The sequence below is a fragment of the Agrilus planipennis genome, unplaced genomic scaffold, assembly GCF_000699045.2.
Source record: "Agrilus planipennis isolate EAB-ADULT unplaced genomic scaffold, Apla_2.0 scaffold64, whole genome shotgun sequence".
Taxonomy (NCBI): Eukaryota; Metazoa; Arthropoda; class Insecta; order Coleoptera; family Buprestidae; genus Agrilus; species Agrilus planipennis.
In genome coordinates this window covers 307706-319957 of record NW_020438927.1, presented here as the reverse complement: position 1 = coordinate 319957, position 12252 = coordinate 307706, and the positions used below count along the sequence as shown (strand labels likewise).

The 12252-nt window shown below is 35.6% G+C and overlaps 1 protein-coding gene across 1 annotated transcript in view; it reads right to left on the bottom strand.

Annotated features, from left to right (window-relative positions):
• The window catches only part of LOC108736325 (protein roadkill), a 102157-nt gene that overhangs the window by 58947 nt on the left and 30958 nt on the right, over window positions 1–12252 (bottom strand). The window lies entirely within an intron of this gene.

Sequence of the window (12252 nt, the reverse complement as noted above, 5' to 3'; positions counted from 1 at the left end):
ACAGAAAAGAAGGAGACAGCTAACACTTTACGTTATCATACGTAAGCATATTTTATATAAAAATCACATTTAAAAAGAAGAAAACCATACCTACACACTAACGGTATCAATAATATTCAAAATTATCAAAAAATTAGCTTTCTCATTGGATTACTGCGAACAGCATAATGAACGCCATCTGTGTTATATTGAATATTGTTACATTTTCTGGTTATCCATAAGGGTATCAATTTTTCGAACAGTCGAGACGTAACCAAGCAGTACAAAAAGTTGCTTATAGACTTTATCGTACATTTACGAATCCCACAAAACGTAACAATATTCTATAGATGGCGTTCATTACGCTGTTTGTAGTAATTCATTAAACGCTGTCTAAATGCAGCAAGTAGAGTTGGTCTGTGTTATGTCGTAATTGTCTACGACGTGCTGACCAGACCTAATAAGGTCAAAATCGTGACCCGTGTCTGACAATTTCAATTTTGTTTCTTGTTGAAGATAAAAAACAAGTGAACAGTTGCCATGGAAACCCAAATTTTGAATCTAACAGATTAGATACATCTTTAATTTAAATACTTTAATTTCAATATACAGTCGACTTGTGCATCTCGAACTACTGAAGAAGATAGTTTGGGTGTCGAGACGCGTTTTATGTTTCACTTGCATGCGAATAATTTACGTAGGTCATAACATATAACAACAAAGAAGATCTTGATTTATTCCATTACCTGCCGAAGAAGAAAAGTAACGGTTTCAATTGTTACAAGTCCCTACTTATAAACGTATATATTTCGTTATCTAGGAAGTCAGATAATTCGGAATGGAAGGAGCGGTGGAGATATGCAATAGCCGAATTTCTTTAAACAAAAAGAAGTTACTTCTATGCTCGCGAGTGGCGAGTTTCTTCAGGAGTCATTCTATCTCCTACGGAATCCACATCCAGCATCGGAGATAGAAGGAACTCTAAAGAAGCTCTTCACTCCTGCTGGCGAAACGTTAGGAAGCAATTCGAACCGACAACGACCTGTAGACCCGAATCAAGACAACAACAATTCGAAAGAGATTGTTAAAGTTGTATGTTAGGCCAGGTTTAGTTAGGTTAGGACGGAGAAGAAAATTTTAGAAGCGTTCGAAATGTGGGGTTACAGGCGAATGATAACGATACCGTGGCTAAAGGTTAGAAATGAGGAGGTATTAGAAAGACCATTAGGAGGATTGAGGGCGCTCTGGAAGTTGATATCAAATAAACCTTCTCAGGCACAAAGGGCTTGTTAGAGACGTATTAGAAATAGATACAGGAGTTAAGAGGAGTAAAAGTAGACCTAGATTAGATTACTGTTGACAAATAGTTAAGGATGTGGGATGTTCTCGTTTTCCAGAAATGCGAAGTTTAGCTCAGGAGGTGCGTGTCTAATCAGTATTAGGACTGACGAGTTTAGGATGATGAACCTTTTAGTCAGTTCTGTCTTCACCTTACCTTGCCACAACCACCACCCACCCATTACCACGATTTCTAAACGGAAGACCTTCCACGTTATTTACCCTCCAGTCGGAGGGATTAGCTGCCCACCTGGTTGGAATAAAATACCTAAAAGCTTTAGGGAAATACGAAGATTAGCTCAGGATAGGAAAGAGTGGAGGTGCGGGCCCAACAAATCTCAAGACTAACCCCCCCCCCTCCTTATGATGATAATGATGATGCGAAACTTCGTTCAAGAAGGGAAATCCCGAATGATATGTTCAGGTCATTTCAATTTAGATAATTATATTTCATCAAATATGTAGGTATCATACTAACTTAAACTTAGTGTTAAAAAACCCAATTCATAAACTGGATAATTATGAATGAAAATTTAATAATAAAAACAATTCAGTTAACTCAATACTAATAATACAACGTATGTAGCTATTTTGAGGTTAGGAACCTACTTTCCTGTTGCAATACAATAAAATTTTAGAATACCTAATATATTTGCAATTATCTAAGCAGTTGGTACTAAAATTGGCAGCATCGTTACGTTTTTCCAAATTTTATAATATGAATGAATTTTAAAACAGCAATTCAAAGAGATATTTTATTTATTTAAACCGTTTTAAACGGTACGCAAAGTTTTCCTTTATCGGCGCCAAATTGTTCAGACAGATCCCAATGGTTTATATTATCTGTATTTAATTAGTTCGGCCACCCCGAACAAAATATTGTATGCCAGAGAAGAGATCACGTCTACCACATATTAGGTTTGTAACAGACACCGCGTACTTTGATCTTTCTGTTTTTATATCAAATCATGTTAGATACTGCACGGTACGCAAAATTTTCCTTTATCGGCGCCAAATTGTTCAGACAGATTCCAATAGTTTATATTATGTATCTGTATTTAATTAATTCGGCCACCCCGAACAAAATATTGTATGCCAGAGAAGAGATCACGTCTACCATATATTAGGTTTGTAACAGACAGCGCGTACTTTGATCTTTCTGTTTTTATATCAAAGAATGGTGACAGGCCAGTGAATAAGTATGTGCTCTCCTAGATTTAACGTTCTCAATTATTTGCGGATAACGGAATTCCAGTGCAGAGGCCACAAAAATTCAGTCGCTTCTCTTCGTCGGTAGCACTCAAGCAAGACAAGAAGCAGATCTGCTGTCATACTACCTGCTTGTGCTACAGCTACGAGGGTGGATTGATAAGTTTCCGGCCTAACCAAGAGATGACGCCACTAGGCCTACCTGAAAAGTCGAGACGTAACCAAGCAGTACAAAACGAATGATTTCTTAAAATTTGGAGACGCGTTTAAAATTCAGGTGTTTGTTTTTGGGAAATATACTAAACAATAGAACAACAAATTATTTAATTAAATGTTCAAATTGCTGACCAATAGGCAAGTCGATCTTGAAAGTCTCGTAACGCATTAGCTAAGGTTTGTGGCTGGATTTGTCTTGAAAGTTGTAACACTTTATCTAACGTTTGTGGCTGGATTTATCTTGAAAGTCTCGTAACTCTTTAGCTAAGTTTTGTGGCTGAATTTATCTTGAAAGTCTCGNGACTAACCCCCCCCCTCCTTATGATGATAATGATGATGCGAAACTTCGTTCAAGAAGGGAAATCCCGAATGATATGTTCAGGTCATTTCAATTTAGATAATTATATTTCATCAAATATGTAGGTATCATACTAACTTAAACTTAGTGTTAAAAAACCCAATTCATAAACTGGATAATTATGAATGAAAATTTAATAATAAAAACAATTCAGTTAACTCAATACTAATAATACAACGTATGTAGCTATTTTGAGGTTAGGAACCTACTTTCCTGTTGCAATACAATAAAATTTTAGAATACCTAATATATTTGCAATTATCTAAGCAGTTGGTACTAAAATTGGCAGCATCGTTACGTTTTTCCAAATTTTATAATATGAATGAATTTTAAAACAGCAATTCAAAGAGATATTTTATTTATTTAAACCGTTTTAAACGGTACGCAAAGTTTTCCTTTATCGGCGCCAAATTGTTCAGACAGATCCCAATGGTTTATATTATCTGTATTTAATTAGTTCGGCCACCCCGAACAAAATATTGTATGCCAGAGAAGAGATCACGTCTACCATATATTAGGTTTGTAACAGACAGCGCGTACTTTGATCTTTCTGTTTTTATATCAAAGAATGGTGACAGGCCAGTGAATAAGTATGTGCTCTCCTAGATTTAACGTTCTCAATTATTTGCGGATAACGGAATTCCAGTGCAGAGGCCACAAAAATTCAGTCGCTTCTCTTCGTCGGTAGCACTCAAGCAAGACAAGAAGCAGATCTGCTGTCATACTACCTGCTTGTGCTACAGCTAGAACTGAAGGATTTGAACTAAATAATGTATGACGATTTGACGACGACCTATTCGTGCGACCAGAATAAATAAGAGAAGAAACAAAAAGATACTACCTAGATACTGAAATCTACACAGTGAGTCGTTCGAATGACCTTCTAGGTCGTATTCTTCCTCTTTTCAAAATGTAAGACATCACTTACTATCAGGGGCAAATCTTGTATATTTGGAACCCAAAAAAAAAAAAAAAAGGTAACGTACAGAATTCCTAAATAGAGCGTAATTTTGAATTTGTACAAGAAATGTATAATTAGAATGCGGAACCCGATACAAAGTGCATTGTTTACATCACCTTTGTAGAACCGACAATTATTATCAAAGCGCAATACCATTTTTAGGAAAATACATGGTGGTAGAGGAAAATTCGTACATATACATACTTTAAACCATCTTTTCAATATAAATAATAAAGTAATATCAGTTCAATGAAGTGACTGATTTTAGGTATCTAGGAAGTTAAATAAGTCAGGTTGGAAGGAGTAGCAGGGATATAAGGCAGAGGATAGCGCAGGGTTGAGTCGCCTTCAATAAAAAGAAGTCACTTCTATGCTCGCGAACGATTAATTTAGAAATTCGAAAAAGATTGTTATAGGTGTATGTTTGGAACGCGGCGCTGTACGGGTGCGAAACATGGACAGTGGGCGCGGCGGAAAAGAAAAGGTTAGAAGCGTTTGAAATGTGGTGTTACCGGCGAATGATGAGTATACCGTGAATAGAGAAGGTTAGAAATGAACTGATATTAGAAAGAATAGGAGAACAGAGGACTCTATGGAAGTCAATAAGAAATAGGCGAGACAGATTGATAGGAAACCTCCTCAGGCATGAAGGTTTAGTCAGACATATTAGAAGCAGAAACAGGAGTTATGAGGAGTAGAAGTAGATATAGATTAGATTAGTGTTCGCAAATAGTTAAGGATGTGGAATGTTTTAGTTTTAGAGAAATGCGAAGATTAGCTGAGGATAGGAGAGTGGAGGTGCGTGTCCAACCAATCTTAGGACTGACGGCCTTATAATGATGATAATTAGTTCAATGAATGTAATTGAAAGTTTCATTTCAAAATATCGAGTGTTATGATGAAAATAAGGTCGATCTCGACTTTTTTTAACGAAAAAATCAGCGAAAACAACCCCCTAATTAAAATTAGTCGGTATCCTTTTTCAGTTCTCTTTATTAATGTATCATTAATATATTGTAGAAGTTTGACCAGTTTAGAATACTTGATTTTGAAATTGGAACTAAAAGTGAAAAACGACAAATTCGTGCAATTTCGTGAAAAATGTCCTTTTCTCCAAAATAACTGCAAAACTACTGGTGATACGTAAAAAATGCTTCAGTATGAAATTAAAGGAATTGACTGTAAATAGACTTGTAGTCCTTGTAAAAACCTACAATTTTACTCACCTTAAGCTTTTATATATAGTTTTACAGGTTTTGGCGAAAAGGGGTAGTTTTCATCTCTAAAACATAAAGAGCGCTCATCGGCATAATATAGATTTTGAAGTGGAGGTTGAACTTAATTCCAAATTTTCGTGGAAATCGACGCATTTTGAAAAATTGCGAGGTTTTGTACTATGGTCCGTTTCCTGGACAATAAATGGAATGTATGAAAATCGTATGAGTACACACTCATGGCCCTAAACGTGTATCATCTGTACTGTTGGAAAAAACGATAACGATAATTTGGGATACCAGAGTGACAACATACATATATATCTACACTTGGGAATTTTGCTAGTTATTTAGTTTTCGCAATTGTTTGAATACTTACAGGTACAGTAAAAATTCTTTGTTTTTATCAAATTCTGCTACGACTTCACTACGATGACCTACAGTTACCCATCTATAATACACATTCGACCATGCCTAGCTAGGATGGTCAAACAACGTATAAAAAGGTCAAGTACCTTCTGGCCGGCATTGCTGGATGGTCGGTGATGAACCTCATCGTCACATGCAGCAAGCACATTAATGTATGCCACTACATATTTACGCAAATTAAATTTACAAGGTATAATACCATATAAGCATAGTAACGCAATATAGGAACAGTTTTTCGAAGAGATTGGTACTATGTGCCCAATACCTCGCTATAATTGGCAAAAATCGCCAACTCAAAATTATTCTAGATGTCTAGATCGAAATCGCGATCCGNTCTTAGGACTGACGGCCTTATAATGATGATAATTAGTTCAATGAATGTAATTGAAAGTTTCATTTCAAAATATCGAGTGTTATGATGAAAATAAGGTCGATCTCGACTTTTTTTAACGAAAAAATCAGCGAAAACAACCCCCTAATTAAAATTAGTCGGTATCCTTTTTCAGTTCTCTTTATTAATGTATCATTAATATATTGTAGAAGTTTGACCAGTTTAGAATACTTGATTTTGAAATTGGAACTAAAAGTGAAAAACGACAAATTCGTGCAATTTCGTGAAAAATGTCCTTTTCTCCAAAATAACTGCAAAACTACTGGTGATACGTAAAAAATGCTTCAGTATGAAATTAAAGGAATTGACTGTAAATAGACTTGTAGTCCTTGTAAAAACCTACAATTTTACTCACCTTAAGCTTTTATATATAGTTTTACAGGTTTTGGCGAAAAGGGGTAGTTTTCATCTCTAAAACATAAAGAGCGCTCATCGGCATAATATAGATTTTGAAGTGGAGGTTGAACTTAATTCCAAATTTTCGTGGAAATCGACGCATTTTGAAAAATTGCGAGGTTTTGTACTATGGTCCGTTTCCTGGACAATAAATGGAATGTATGAAAATCGTATGAGTACACACTCATGGCCCTAAACGTGTATCATCTGTACTGTTGGAAAAAACGATAACGATAATTTGGGATACCAGAGTGACAACATACATATATATCTACACTTGGGAATTTTGCTAGTTATTTAGTTTTCGCAATTGTTTGAATACTTACAGGTACAGTAAAAATTCTTTGTTTTTATCAAATTCTGCTACGACTTCACTACGATGACCTACAGTTACCCATCTATAATACACATTCGACCATGCCTAGCTAGGATGGTCAAACAACGTATAAAAAGGTCAAGTACCTTCTGGCCGGCATTGCTGGATGGTCGGTGATGAACCTCATCGTCACATGCAGCAAGCACATTAATGTATGCCACTACATATTTACGCAAATTAAATTTACAAGGTATAATACCATATAAGCATAGTAACGCAATATAGGAACAGTTTTTCGAAGAGATTGGTACTATGTGCCCAATACCTCGCTATAATTGGCAAAAATCGCCAACTCAAAATTATTCTAGATGTCTAGATCGAAATCGCGATCCGCGTCTGGCAGTTTCGACAGAATACAGATCACTTCGAATTATTTTATTGTCTATAAGAAGCTACATCACATTCGTTACTTCCTTACCTTGATACATAATATATTATTTATTCAACAATGAATTGAAGGAATTAAGCGTAAAAGAGTACATAAAATTATTGTATCAACTAAGACGACTTTCTAATGTTGCAAATATCCCTTGAAATGGCCTTAATATACATAGCGAATACACAGGTGAAGAGCTAGGCACATGGCCGCCACACCTCTGCTACCGCAAGCTGTTAGGTTAGTTGTTCGAAATATTCATATTGTTCAGCACACTCCTGACATATTCTGACTGATATTCAAAGGTATATACTAGACCTAATTCTAAATTTAGTTTTTCTGTTTTCTAGAACGTAGAACGTTTCGCCACTGCTGAAAGTCCCTAACCCCAAAATTCAAAAACTGACAACCCGCATAAAGACACCAGAGCTGCCGTTTTAGGTGCCCTAGCAGTATCCTAAACTATCAAATTTTACAGACCAACTTCGACATAATTAAAATGCAGTATTGACCATTCACCTAACAAGGTACTCGCCACCTGCTAGCGAATGACCTGTATATGGCTATTTTATGTATAGTACTCCGTGGAGGAGGCAGGTACATATATGCATGTATGTATGTGGCAAATTACACTTGACGGCAATATCCGAACCAACGCAATGGCCTGGAAGCTGGTGCCTGCTTCGCCTCCTCTTCCGGCTAAGGTCAGGGGACCTAGAGCATAGAATGAAAGAGCCCATGCGATGGACAGACAGACACGAACGGGTTCACAAGTCCTTCCACCGTACGGTTCATCTTAAAGTCATTTACTAGCAAAAAGCAGCCGCTATTTTACCAAGTTCACTGCCCGCTTGTGCGTGTGAATATTGCGTGCCGATGTTGCCAAATTTGAGGTAGAAAAAATACTTAACACTTGTCTACATGATACACGTCGATAACAAACTAAGTTGTCGACAGATGATTAATAATAAATTCCGCATTTTAAAGAAACTTACGTACTGGCAATCTACATGCGTATTTACGATATTTTATAATTGTTTGGGTTACAACACTATACGAAAATTTACTTAAGAGTGTTGCTTTTGCGAAATTATTACAAAAATAAAATCCAAAATAGGAATAAAACCTTTATTGTATAAGGCTTCTAGAGGGTAGATTGTTTTGAACCGGTGCAGTGCTTAAAGTAGAGGACGATATTTATCAAAAAACGGACTAAACTTTGGGGTCTCTTACAATTTTGTTTAATATTTTTCACTATCCTGCTTAGCAGAGAAGATATTTAGATATGCAGTCCTTACAGGCAAGTAAATATGAGACAATTTTTGAAGATGTTCTTATCCCTTCTGATAAACATTTGGAGAATAATTAGTGTTATTATGTTTTAAATAGCCCAAGGTGTTTGAACAAGCCAGTGATGCGTACAATTTATTGCAAAAGTATTTCTTATTTGACTTATCGATTAAACTAGGTTATCCGTTATTATACATAGAACATACAACGATTCAAAATGTACCTAAACTATCAACACAATCAAATAAAAATACCCAAATTTTTGAATTTCCGTTTACATAAATTGAAAAGTGAATTGTCGATGATAATAATAAGTCAATGAATTTACCAACGGTCAATGTACGAACCTCCCATGTTATTCGACGTGTGACGCGAACTCTCAAAAGAAAACGATGACGTCTCGCTCGTGCAGACGGATGACGAAGGATCTAGTTAGCTTTATTATGGTGGGTACTGTATGAGAATGACAAATGCAACAAGAAGCGGTTACGGACGCGATACATGATACACAACACACCTCCTTCCCTCACGCGACTACATTAAAACACGTGCTTGATGAATTGACGACGATTATCTGTCGAATCGACAGACGCTCAATGGGGCAAGGTCGCAAAAACGTGGCCAATTTTCGAAAATCTATTTATTCGATCCGAAAATCTGTATTCGGGGATCTTCGATTTGTTATCAGAAGCACAATTTTGAATTTCTAAATGATCTGTTTGTCGTTTTTAAGCCGAAATAAGAAGAAAATGTTCTATGTAATTTTTTCTCCACCGTGGAGTTAAAAATTAAAATATAAAGGGCAGTTTGGGGAAGCAAATTATTTTAAAATGTACATTTACATACAATGCCCTAAAACTCCTAACATATTTTCATAACTGTCGCTAATAAAAATTACCTAATAGTTATGCTTTTTCTCTATACATATAGTACTAACTATACTTTTGACAATAATCGAATAAAAGTAAAGTTTCAACCCCTATTTCACAGTTAGTAGAAGGAAATGAAGCCTCCCACGACTGATTTATTACTACTGGAGGTATTCTCGAGTTACCATAAAGGCAAAAAATTAGCCTGTAGATATTGTTTTTTATCTTGGCCAGCTTTTGAGCGCTTTGTTCCACTGTGCGACGTTGCCAAGTTGCAATTGTCATTGTAATATACTACCCTTGTTTTGAGAACGACGTGCGGGGGTTGAAACAATAGATATTTTTAGTAGAACGATTTAGCGAGACTTTTTAATTAACTAGATCCTGAATTTCCGGGACGTCTGAGAAAATTTCATGAGAATTCTAGTTATTTAAAAACTGACAATTCCAACACCCTGTCATCAAATTCTCACTTTGCAAAGTNAAATTTTATTCTATCTTTACTATTTTAATTAATGTAAATAAATCCAATCACACTAGAACCTACATTTTAGTGTATCATTCAATTCAAATCATACTTCACTTCAAAAGTCTGAAGATGGTTGAATAAACCGAAACATAATTGTTTAATTATTTGACCGCTGCCACCCTGGACATAAGTAACGATCAAGAATCTAACTAAAATTTCTGCTAACGTTAACATTTTAATTACAATCGTGCAACGACACGTGAAAATATACAAACAACTTTGTAGGATGTACAGCGACATGGACGCATTTGAAACAATCACGTGTACTTGTAGTTTTGCAGAGAACACGTTGAAGAAAAGACAATTTTTATTACCAGCACATGTTTATACGCCTCCGAACGTTTATTAATCAACGTGAACGGGCGAAATTATTTTTTCACACCAGATTTAATAAAAAAAAACAATAAACTCCGTAATAAAACATAAAGGTAGATACGGCAAAACATAAAAAGGTTTACTCGTTATGAGCTATCTATAAATGTTATGTATGTGCAGTATGTAAGACAAAATAATGCGAAAGGACCTGATATTCTTAGAGCAGAGCCGGGCAAACTTTAACTTTGCAGGAGCCGCTACATGAGGTTAGTTTGAGTCACTCCATACCCTTCAATGAGTACGAGAGAGTAAGCAGTAATGAATAATTTTGTTTTGTCTATTTCTTCGCCCTTCCACTCCCATATCAAGCCCCTTCATCCCGTAGACGAGCGAAGACACTCTCGCAACTTAAATTATTCAGCTATTTAATTCTGAATTTTTAGTTAGTGGATTAAAATAAGCGAAATAAATTTTTGAAATCGCAACCAATAGGTATAGCTAATTCAAAATCTCATGATCCCTCACATAAGGGATAGAAAACAAAAACTCTAGCTCTATTGTTGAAAACATTGCACGCCTGTACCTAGCTCTATACAACCAGAGATAGACCTCCACTATTACGACCAACGTTTGTAAGAGTTAGAAATGTACAAATCAACGAACGGGCCGAGTTTTGCCACTGCACAATTCAAGGTCAATGTTCATGAGATTCTGAAATACCTTTACCTAGCAACATAGTTGGTACGGTACGGAATCGCCGGTGAAAAACTAAAACCTACCTATTATACAGTAGAAAGAATGGAACCGTAAGGACACCGTGAACCTGATTTAATCAGGTAGTTTGGTTTTATTATATAGTAGAAGATTTACCTGCATTTGAAGGACAGACTAGGGTGCATAATACATTGTTTATGTCTACCGTAAGTCGAAATCTTTTTCATAATGGAACCAACGGCTTTTCCTACTGCTATTGATAGGCGTAGAAGGTAGTGGTAGATACTTACCCTGCAGATAGCGATTAGTGAACGAATAGAATAAAAATTCTTTCTGTTATACCTATTCAGTAACCATCAGGTGAAGAGCGGGAGTCAGGGAAGCTCATTGACCCCTGCCAGGTAGACANTTAGGCGTTGAAACTTAGTTTTATTGATTAGAATAGAAGTTCGAGTAAATGTTTTAAAATAAATAGTGAATTTTTATTCTTCATCGAAATCACGATCCAATTTAACTAGTTGCATAAAATTAATTTGGCGTGCAACGTACAACGCTTGTACGCAAGTCAAAAGACATTTCTACCCTTCTCTCTTCCCTATAATTTTAAATTTAAGATTACTTTTCATAACCAATAAGTTATAATGACTATTTATATCTGCCTCTGGAATCTCTCATTTGATTTCTAAAAATCCTTGCCCAAGGAGAACATAATCTAACTGATATCTATTTCACCTGGCATTTTCCAGTTATAGCGCTTCCTAATGTGACGATCACACACACAACGTTTGAACGTAAAAGTTACGTCTTTCACAAAACTCTATCAATCTACCTTCGCCATCATTTCTATTGATTAATTAAAAATTGTACCTTCACTTTCAAATGACATGTACAAAAATGATTATTTCTGATGACATTTTTTAATGTTAACATAAACTACAGAAGTCTAACTCCTCATTAATACGATAATTAATAAAAAGTGCTAAAACCTTTATGAAAATCAGTACATTCTTTTTTTGAGAATTATTAATTGATATGGTATGTACTGCGCCGCGAATTACAGGAAAAAAAATAGACATTATTTTATTTACAAACGTTTAACTATAGGGTTGTTCGGAAAGTCATTTCGTTTTTTCCCGACAGAGGATTTAATTGTATTCTTTTGCACCCAACTTCACATTTAAGCCGTATAATTTTTATATGCTTTGAGAGCTCATATAGCAAGGCTTGTGTGTGAAAAATTCCAATTAATTCTACGCAGTAGTTTTTGGTTGGTGCCCTTTTAAATATGGAGA